Raw genomic sequence first — 10,635 nt, forward strand, 5'->3', positions numbered from 1 at the left:
CAGTAGTCAGGATTATTTCTAATTCTCACAATTCGAGGGTCATGTTGCAGGTAGTGCAGCAAGAAGGCACTCATGTGTCTTGCGCATCCAGGAGCACCAAGTCCCTGTTGTGTTGGTGGCGAGGTAACAATCATGCTTCCTTCCTCTGTCCTCTCCCCCCAACCTCACACAACAGAAATGTGATCAAGGTCTTCCTCATCTGATGAGTCTTCCATCAGTTAGTCCTCCACTTCTTCCTGGGCTCCTGCACCTTCCTCACTAGTTTGGCTGCTACCATGCGCCCTGGTAAAACCATCTCCCCCACCCTCACATGCCTGCTGCCTTGGTGCTGCCGACCATCTGGACCTTGCAGATGTTAGCCCTTACGCATACAACTCCTCCTCCTCTACTTCCTCCACCTCCTCTTGTGCCACCACCTGACTCCGAATTCTGTTTAACATGTGCTCCAGCATGTAAATCACCGGAATAGTCATGCTGATAATGGCATCGTCAGCACTAAACATCTTCGTCGCCATTTCAAAACTGTGCAGAAGGGTGCATAGGTCCCTGATCTGAGACCACTCCTCCAGCGTGATTTGCCCCACCTCTGGATCTCGTTGGCCCAGGCTATACGTCAGAACGTATTGCACCAGGGCTTGTCGGTGCTGCCACAGTCGCTGCAACATGTGCAGAGTTGAATTCCACTGGGTAGGCACATCGCATTTTAGCCGGTGAAGTGGCAGGCCCAACGACTTCTGTAGAGATGTAAGTCGCTGAGCTGCGGGATTCGAACGGCGGAAGTGAGCACACAGCGACCGTGCCCTCTGCAGAAGGCCATCTAGTCCGGGATAGTGGGCTAAGAATTGCTGGACAACCAGGTTCAACACGTGAGCCATACAAGGCACGTGTGTGACATTGCCCCGGCGAAGGGCCGCACCCAGGTTTGCAGCATTGTCGCACACGGCCTTCCCTGGTTTCAGGTCCAGTGGAGACAACCATTCATGAAACTGGTTCTCCAGAGCTGACCACAACTCCTCAGCTGTGTGACTCACATTTCCCAGACATTTCAAAGTAAAAACTGCCTGATGACTTTGAGCCCTGCTGCCAGCATAGTAAGGAGGTATGCAGGATCCCTTCTGCGCAGTTAGAAAGCTTGAGGCATGACCAGACAGGCTTTGGGTGCAGGTGGAGGACCTAGAGGAGGTTGAGGAGGCAGAAGCAGCGGAGGAACTTTGAGATAAAAAGGATTGAAGCACAACTCGTGGGGACGGCAAGACTTGGACAGCAGCCCCTTGTCCTGCTGTCACCATAGTTACCCAGTGCCCAGTCAGCGACATGTAATGCCCCTGTCCATGCCTACTCGTCCAAGTGTCTGTGGTGAAATGCACCCTGTCACACACAGAGTTTCTCAAAGAAGCGGTGATGTTGTGTGCGACATGCTGGTGGAGCGCAGGCATACCTTTCTTTGAGAAGTAGTGCCGACTGGGCATCTGGTACTGGGGCACTGCAACGGACATAAGGTCTCGAAAATCCTCTGTGTCCACCAGGCGGAAAGGCAGCATTTCTGTAGCCAAGAGCTTGCAGATGGTGAAATTCAACCTCTTAGCTTTCTCATGGCTAGGAGGATATGGTCTTTTACTTGTCCACATCTGAGGGACCGAGGGCTGGCTGTTGTGCTTAGACGGGGTTGAGAAGGGTGTCCCCGGCAAACTGCCGGTCTGTGAGGAAGATGCAGGCGGACATGTTAGGTTGCCTTGATCCAAAGGTGGTGCTATCGATGTCGGACAGCGCTGAACACCAGCTGGTGTTTCCACCTCCAAAGAAAATGATGACCTGACAATCACGCTGGCTGTTGTGGGTAAAGAGGTGGCAGGTCTGCGTCCCAAAACAGGTGTGACCGCTGTCCCCCCAGTCACAGAGGATGAAGAGGCCGCGGATGCACAAGATGTGGCAGACGGTGGTTGGCCCGGCCGGTAGGCCGCATTGTAGCACCGTGAGCTTCCCACTGCAACTTATGCTTCATATCCATGTGCCAGTTCATGCATGAAGTACTCAAGCTATGTATTTTTTGGACTCTACTTAGTTTTTGCTGACAAATGTTACAGATAACACGAGTTGGGTCATCTTTATTGATCTGAAAAAATGCCCAGGCTATGCAAGGCTTAGCACCCATGCGACCTGAAGAGCCACCACGACTTGTGGTCAGAAGCAGAGTTGTGTTTGAGGATGCAGTTGTTGACGTGCTTCCAGTACTACGTGTAGCGTCGGCGTCCATGCCCTCTGCTAGGCAGGGACGCTGTTCCCCTCACCTCTTCGCTCCGAGCCCGGCGTCCTCCTCCCGCTCTGCTGGCAGCGCGCGCTCCTTCCCGGCCACGGTGCATAGGGCGCGCGCGCGCTCTCCCCCTCTTAAAGGGGCCGCGCGCGCCGTCCTAAGGAGTCCCCGGCCAATGGCCGGAGGACTTCACCATATATAAGGCACCTCCTCCAAAATGGAGGTGCCCGAGCAATGTTGTTGCACTGTTCACTACTCTGCTTCAGCCCTCAGGTCCCGTTTACAGTTACCTGCCAGTTACCTGCCAGTTTCCTGCCAGTTTGCTGTCTGATTCCTGCCTGTTATCCGCTTACCTGCTTGCTAGCCTGAGGTCCGACGGTCTGCCTTCCGACACCTGTCAGTCTGTCTATGGACCAGCTTGCCCGCTCACCTGGGAGCGCTCACCTGCTACTTGTCTGCTAGCCTACCTGGAGGCTCCGCCGTCACGTGCTGTGACCACCTGCCAGTCCAGAGACTCTTGCCCGCTCACCTTGGAGCGCTCATCTGCTACCTGCCTGTTAGCCTACCTGGAGGCTCCGCTGTCACATGCTGTGACCACCTGCTTTTCCAGAGACTCTCACCTGCTCACCTGGGAGCACACATCTGCCATCTGCCTGCTAGCCTACCTGGAGGCTCAGCCGTAACAGGTCGTACCTACCCTTTACCCAGAGACTGTCCCAGTCACTTGCCGTGACCTCCTGCCCGTTCACCCAGAGACTGCCCCGGTCACTTGCTGTGACCTCCTGCCCGTTTACCCAGAGACTGTCCCGGTCACTTGCCGTGACCTCCTGCCCATTTACCCAGAGACTGTCCCGGTCACCTGCTGTGACTACCTGCCTGTCTTCCCTGGTCGCCACCCGCTTCCTTACAAGGACCGCCCCCTTGTATAAGTTGCTCAGAGGTTCCGCCTCCCAGACCTGTTACAGTTTGCTCGGGCCATGGAACCCGGTGGCACCCAAGCTCCCTCGCTCTCGGACCTTTGTCATGAACTGTCCCGTCAGAGGTCCCAACAGGAGTCCATCCTGAGTCACCTGCGGAATGTCAATTCTCGCCTGGACACTCTGACTGCTCCACCAGCAACCACCGCTAGTGTCATGACTCGCAACCCGGCAGCTCCGCTGCCCACCAATACCATGGTGTCCTGCTCCGGACCCCGGCTTTCTGCACCTCCTCGCTTTGGAGGCGACTCCGCTCAGGCTCGGAGCTTCATAAACCAGTGCACCCTGCACTTTGAACTCCTGTCCCACCAGTTTAACTCCGACCGGGCCAAAGTAGCCTTCATCATGTCCCATCTCAAGGGGGAGGCACTGGCTTGGCTAAATCCTCTATGGGAGAGAGGAGACCCCCTGGTGTCCGACTTGCCTGCCTTTCTCACGGCTTTCCGGAAAGTCTTCGACGAACCCGGACGGAAGACCTCATCCGCATCGTCTCTGCTACGCCTCCGTCAGGGAAGTCTCACCGTGGGCCAATATGCCATACGGTTCCGTACCCTTGCCTCGGAGCTGGCCTGGGATAACGACGCTCTGGTATCTGTCTTCTGGGAGGGTCTGTCCGGCCGTATTAAAGATGAACTCGCCGGTCGGGACATTCCTACCACTCTCGATGACTTAATAACTCTTGCCACCCGGATTGACCTACGGTTCCAGGAGCGTGCCAAAGAGGTCACCCGTGAGAGGAGGTTTCTACGTCTAGCTCCTACTTTTCAGAAACCCGTCACCCCCTCCGTTTCTCCCCAGGTACATTCTCCTGAGCCTATGCAGGTCGACCAGACCAAGATGGTCAAAACCCTTCAGGACTTACGCCGTGCCGAGGGGAGCTGCTTCTACTGTGGCAGCAAGGAGCACCGGATCCGTACCTGCCCGGAGACGTCGGGAAACGCCTGTGTCTAGGTTCGCTCAGAGAGGTCGACCTAGACAAGAATAAATCCTCTCCATCTCTGCTGCTGTCAGTCTCAATTATCTGCGGGGAGAACCGTTATTTCGAACTAGCCCAACTTGACTCTGGAGCAGCCGGGAATCTTATTTCACAGTCACTGGTAGAAAAATACCGCCTTCCCACCAAACCTCTGGCTGTACCCTTATCTGTCGCTGCCGTGGATGGGGGCCTCTTACCACGTCCCATCCAACTCCCATCCAACTCATCACCGAATCCATTACTCTGCAGGTGGGAATGCTGCATTCTGAGAGCATCTCTTTTCATGTTCTGCCTGGACTCTCTCACGCCCTCTTACTAGGCCTACCTTGGCTCCAGAAACATGCACCTGTGCTTGACTGGCAGACCGGAGAAGTCCTTCGCTGGGGACAGGACTGCCATAAGACTTGTTTGGTTCCCGTTCATCCCGTCCGTCCTTCTCCTACCCCAACCGATTCCTTATTGGTCATTTGCTGATGTCTTTAATAAAAAGGAGGCAGAGACATTACCCCCTCATAGACCATACGACTGTCCTATCGACCTGTTACCCGGTACTACGCCTCCCCGTGGGCGTATTTACCCATTGTCCGCTGCTGAGACCCGGTCGATGTCCGAATATATTATGGAGAATCTGGCCCGGAGATTCATCCGAAAATCTACCTCCCCGGCGGGAGCAGGCTTCTTTTTCGTTAAAAAGAAGGACGGCTCTCTCTGTCCCTGTATAGACTATAGAGGCCTTAACCAGATCACGGTGAAGAATAAGTACCCCCTTCCGCTCATTCCAGAATTATTTGATCGTCTGAGGGGGGCTAGAATCTTCACCAAACTGGACCTCCGTGGGGCATACAACCTGGTCCGTATCCGTCAGGGGGATGAATGGAAGACTGCATTCAACACCCGGGACGGCCACTATGAATATCTGGTAATGCCCTTTGGTCTTTGTAACGCTCCCGCCGTCTTTCAAGAGTTGGTCAATGACATCTTCCGGGACCTTCTCTACTCCTGCATAGTGGTGTACCTGGACGACATCTTGGTCTTCTCTCCGGATCTCCAGACTCACCGGAGGGATGTTCGTCAGGTCCTGCTCAGGCTCAGGCAGAATCACCTCTTCGCTAAATATGAGAAGTGCCTCTTTGAGCAGACCTCGCTTCTGTTTCTGGGTTACATTATTTGTCAGACCGGCCTCCGAATGAATCCAGAGAAACTGTCTGCCATCGTGAAATGGCCACGACCGGAGGGGTTGAAGGCTATCCAGCGGTTCCTGGGCTTCGCCAACTACTACCGCCTCTTCATACCGCACTTCTCTTCCCGGACTGCCCCAATTTCCGCGCTCACCCGTAAGGGCACTAATCCCAGAGAGTGGCCGCCTGAAGCAGAGGAGGCCTTTCTTTCCTTAAAACAGGCCTTCTCTTCCTCCCCGGTGCTGCATCGCCCGGACGGCAACAAGCAGTTCTTCCTGGAAGTTGACGCCTCCTCCTCTGGAGCCGGAGCGGTACTTACCCAAAAATCATCTTCCGGGAGAATGGTAACTTGTGGCTTCTTCTCCAAACTCTTCTCCTCTTCTGAGCGCAACTATTCCATAGGAGACCGAGAGTTATTGGCCATCAAGCTGGCATTGGAGGAGTGGCGTTACCTACTCGAGGGGGCTCTTCACCCGGTAATAATTTACACTGACCACAAGAACTTGGCTTACCTCCAGCATGCCCAGAGACTTAACCCGCGCCAAGCCCGGTGGTCCTTGTTTTTTGCTCGCTTTGATTTTGTTCTTCATTTTCGCCCGGCTGACAAAAACATCAAAGCGGACGCCTTGTCCCGATCCTTTCTGGTGTCTGATCTCGAGGAAGAACCTAAACATATCATCGATCCCGCCAGAGTAATGCAGGTGGCTCCCGTGAGTCTAAATCGTCTCCCTCCCGGTAAGACGTTCGTATCGGTACCTGATCGGGAGAAGATCCTACACTGGGGTCATTCATCTAAACTAGCTGGCCACGCCGGTCAGAAAAAGACCCTCCAGCTTATTACCCGGCACTACTGGTGGCCTACCCTGCACAAGGACGTAATAGACTTTGTTTCTGCCTGTGTGTCCTGCGCCCGCAACAAAGTCCCGAGACACCTGCCAGCCTCCTTCCGCTTCCTGTACCTGCTGCCCCCTGGCAGCATATAGCTATGGACTTCATAACTGATCTCCCCGTCTCTGCCGGTTGTACGGTCATTTGGGTGGTCGCTGACCGCTTTTCCAAGATGGCTCACTTTATTCCCCTGCCAGGCCTCCCGTCTGCACCCGAGCTGGCTAAAGACATTATCCGCCACATCTTCCGTCTTCATAGCCTGCCCCTCCACATCGTGTCGGATCGTGGGGTACAGTTCACCTCACGTTTCTGGAGAGCCACTTGTAAATTGCTAGACGTCACCCTGGACTTCTCCTCCGCTTACCACCCACAGTCTAATGGTCAAGTGGAGCGGATCAATCAGATCCTGACCAGTTACCTCCGGCACTTCGTTAATGCCCACCATTCAGACTGGGTGGATCTCCTGCCATGGGCCGAATTCTCTTACAATAATCACGAGAGCGAATCTTCCTCCAAATCCCCGTTTTTTGTAGTCTTCGGTCAGCATCCTCGGATCCCATTTCCCGTCTCCACCTCGGTGGATAATCCGGCTGCGGAATCTCTTGTTAACAAATTTTCCTCCATGTGGGAGAGTACCCGGTCCGCACTCCTTCAGTCGTCCGAGCGTATGAAAAGACATGCTGACAAAAAACGTCTGGATCCTCCTCAATTCCATCCAGGGGATAAGGTCTGGCTCTCATCCAAGTATGTCCGGCTCAAGATTCCTTCCTATAAGTTAGGGCCTCGGTTCATCGGTCCTCTGGAGGTCATCAGTCAGATCAACCCGGTGGCCTATAAATTGAAACTCCCGGCCAACTTGCGGATCCCTAACTCCTTCCATGTATCTCTCCTCAAACCCGTGGTACTTAACTCTTTTTCCAAGTCTACAGGTACGCCTCCTGCTCCGGTTTCCGCTGAAAACGAGTTTGAGGTAGAGAACATTCTGGCCACGAAAAGGGTAAGAGGAAGGACCTTTTTTCTAGTAGATTGGAAGGGGTTTGGTCCTGAAGAGAGAACGTGGGAGCCCCGGGAGAACATCCATGCCCCTCTCATCCTTGCTAAATTTCTGTCTGGCCTAAAAAAGGGGGGACCTAAAGGGGGGGTACTGTAGCGTCGGCGTCCCTGCCCTCTGCTAGGCAGGGACGCTGTTCCCCTCACCTCTTCGCTCCGAGCCCGGCGTCCTCCTCCCGCTCTGCTGGCAGCGCGCGCTCCTTCCCGGCCACGGTGCTTAGGGCGCGCGCCGTCCTAAGGAGTCCCCGGCCAATGACCGGAGGACTTCACCATATATAAGGCACCTCCTCCAAAATGGAGGTGCCCGAGCAATGTTGTTGCACTGTTCACTACTCTGCTTCAGCCCTCAGGTCCCGTTTCCAGTTACCTGCCAGTTACCTGCCAGTTACCTGCCAGTTTCCTGCCAGTTTGCTGTCTGATTCCTGCCTGTTATCCGCTTACCTGCTTGCTAGCCTGAGGTCCGACTGTCTGCCTTCCGACACCTGTCAGTCTGTCTATGGACCAGCTTGCCCGCTCACCTGGGAGCGCTCACCTGCTACCTGTCTGCTAGCCTACCTGGAGGCTCCGCCGTCACGTGCTGTGACCACCTGCCAGTCCAGAGACTCTTGCCCGCTCACCTGGGAGTGCTCATCTGCTACCTGCCTGTTATCCTACCTGGAGGCTCCGCCGTCACATGCTGTGACCACCTGCTTTTCCAGAGGCTCTCGCCTGCTCACCTGGGAGCACACATCTGCCATCTGCCTGCTAGCCTACCTGGAGGCTCAGCCGTCACAGGTCGTACCTACCCTTTACCCAGAGACTGTCCCGGTCACTTGCCGTGACCTCCTGCCCGTTCACCCAGAGACTGCCCCGGTCACTTGCTGTGACCTCCTGCCCGTATACCCAGAGACTGTCCCGGTCACTTGCCGTGACCTCCTGCCCGTTTACCCAGAGACTGTCCCGGTCACCTGCTGTGACTACCTGCCTGTCTTCCCTGGTCGCCACCCGCTTCCTTACAAGGACCGCCCCCTTGTATAAGTTGCTCAGAGGTTCCGCCTCCCAGACCCGTTACACTACGTCTCTGTCCAGGAAGGCACAACCTGACCTCGTCATCACTAGCATCCTCCTCCACCTCCTCTGCTGACCTCATCTCTTGGCTGACTGTGGGTTGACAGTAAGAGTGATCTCCAACCTCATCATCATCACCCTGTGTGTTATCACACCCGTCGTCCTCAGAGCCAACCTGTTCCTGCCCTGACAAAAAAGTAAAGTTGTCGCTCCAATCAGGTATTTGAGTCTCATCATCGTCTTCCTCATTGTCTCCACCAACAGGAGTTACAGTTTGGGAACGAGGGTCTACATTATGGTCAGAACCTTTCTGCGTCTGGTCCTGGATCCGACTCATAAAGATTCTGGGCATCAGTGCAGATCATTTCCTCGTCTGGATTCACAGAAGCTCTGGAGCCGACCTCTGATTCCCAGGCTATAGTATGAGTAAACAGCTCTGCAGACTCAACCATCTGTTCTACCCCATACTCAGACGGTCAGCTGGAGACTTGGGAGCTGTGAGGAAGCAAGTTCGATTGGGGTGACACCTCTGAAGACTGGAGTATTTGTGATGTTGAAGTTGAGGTGGAGGAGAGCCCACTTAAAGGAGCACTTGATATCTGTTGAAGCACCTGCTGTTTTTGTGCCTCATCTGGAATTTGTAGCGATTGGCGTGGCCGTAAGAAAGGGATCTTATCACATTGTCCGCTAAAAGAAGTAGACATTTTAGTTTAGCTGGAAGATGGTCTTTCTTCTGCAGATGTTACTGTTGCTTTAACTCCTACTCCACGGACACAACCTTTTTTCCCCTTCCCAACACGCCTATTTCCCTTTCCACCAGCAGCAGGCCTTTTTCCACTCATTTTGGTGGTTAACTAATTCACAACTCTGGAGTAGTTTGCACAAAAAAACAATGGATGTGAACCGAGCAGAGCTGAGTGGCCAAACTGTGGTATTAGGCCAAAAGTATTGGCTGGGTTAGATGCAGAAAAAAATTATATTGAATTTGCAACTTGGTGGAGGTCAGTATAGATGGACTAATAGACCATGTCCCACACACTGCTAGAAGTCTAAATATTTTTTCAGAGCTAGATGCAGAAAAAAAATATTTTTAATTTGCAACCTGGTGGAGGTTAGTATAGATGGACTAATAGAACAAGTCCCACACACTGCTAGAAGCCTAAATATTTTTTCAGAGCTAGATGCAGAAAAAAAATATTTTTAATTTGCAACCTGGTGGAGGTTAGTATAGATGGACTAATAGAACAAGTCCCATACACTGCTAGAAGCCTAAATATTTTTTCAGAGCTAGATGCAGAAAAAAATTATATTGAATTTGCAACTTGATGGAGGTCAGTATAGATGGACTAATAGACCAAGTCCCACACACTGCTAGAAGCCTAAATATTTTTTCAGAGCTAGATGCAGAAAAAAATTATATTGAATTTGCAACCTGATGGAGGTCAGTATAGATGGACTAATAGACCAAGTCCCACACACTGCTAGAAGCCTAAATATTTTTTCAGAGCTAGATGCAGAAAAAAATTATTTTTAATTTGCAACCTGGTGGAGGTTAGTATAGATGGACTAATAGAACAAGTCCCACACACTGCTAGAAGTCTAAATATTTTTTCAGAGCTAGATGCAGAAAAAAATTATATTGAATTTGCAACCTGATGGAGGTCAGTATAGATGGTCTAATAGACCAAGTCCCACACACTGCTAGAAGCCTAAATATTTTTTCAGAGCTAGATGCAGAAAAAATTATATTGAATTTGCAACCTGATGGAGGTCAGTGTAGATGGACTAATAGACCAAGTCCCACACACTGCTAGAAGCCTAAATATTTTTTCAGAGCTAGATGCAGAAAAAAATTATTTTTAATTTGCAACCTGGTGGAGGTTAGTATAGATGGACTAATAGACCAAGTCCCACACACTGCTAGAAGCCTAAATATTTTTTCAGAGCTAGATGCAGAAGCAAATTATTTTTAATTTGCAACCTGGTGGAGGTTAGTATAGATGGACTAATAGACCAAGTCCCACACACTGCTAGAAGCCTAAATATTTTTTCAGAGCTAGATGCAGAAAAAAATTATATTGAATTTGCAACCTGATGGAGGTCAATATAGATGGACTAATAGACCAAGTCCCACACACTGCTAGAAGCTGAAATATTTTTTCCGAGCTAGATGCAGAAAAAAATTATTTTTAATTTGCACCCTGGTGGAGGTTAGTATAGATGGACTAATAGAATGATGCTATGCCCAAAAGGTTTTACTTCACTAGG

Source organism: Phyllobates terribilis, unplaced genomic scaffold (assembly GCF_046119375.1).
Source record: "Phyllobates terribilis strain yellow unplaced genomic scaffold, ASM4611937v1 Scaffold_3__8_contigs__length_932513732, whole genome shotgun sequence".
NCBI lineage: Eukaryota > Metazoa > Chordata > Amphibia > Anura > Dendrobatidae > Phyllobates > Phyllobates terribilis.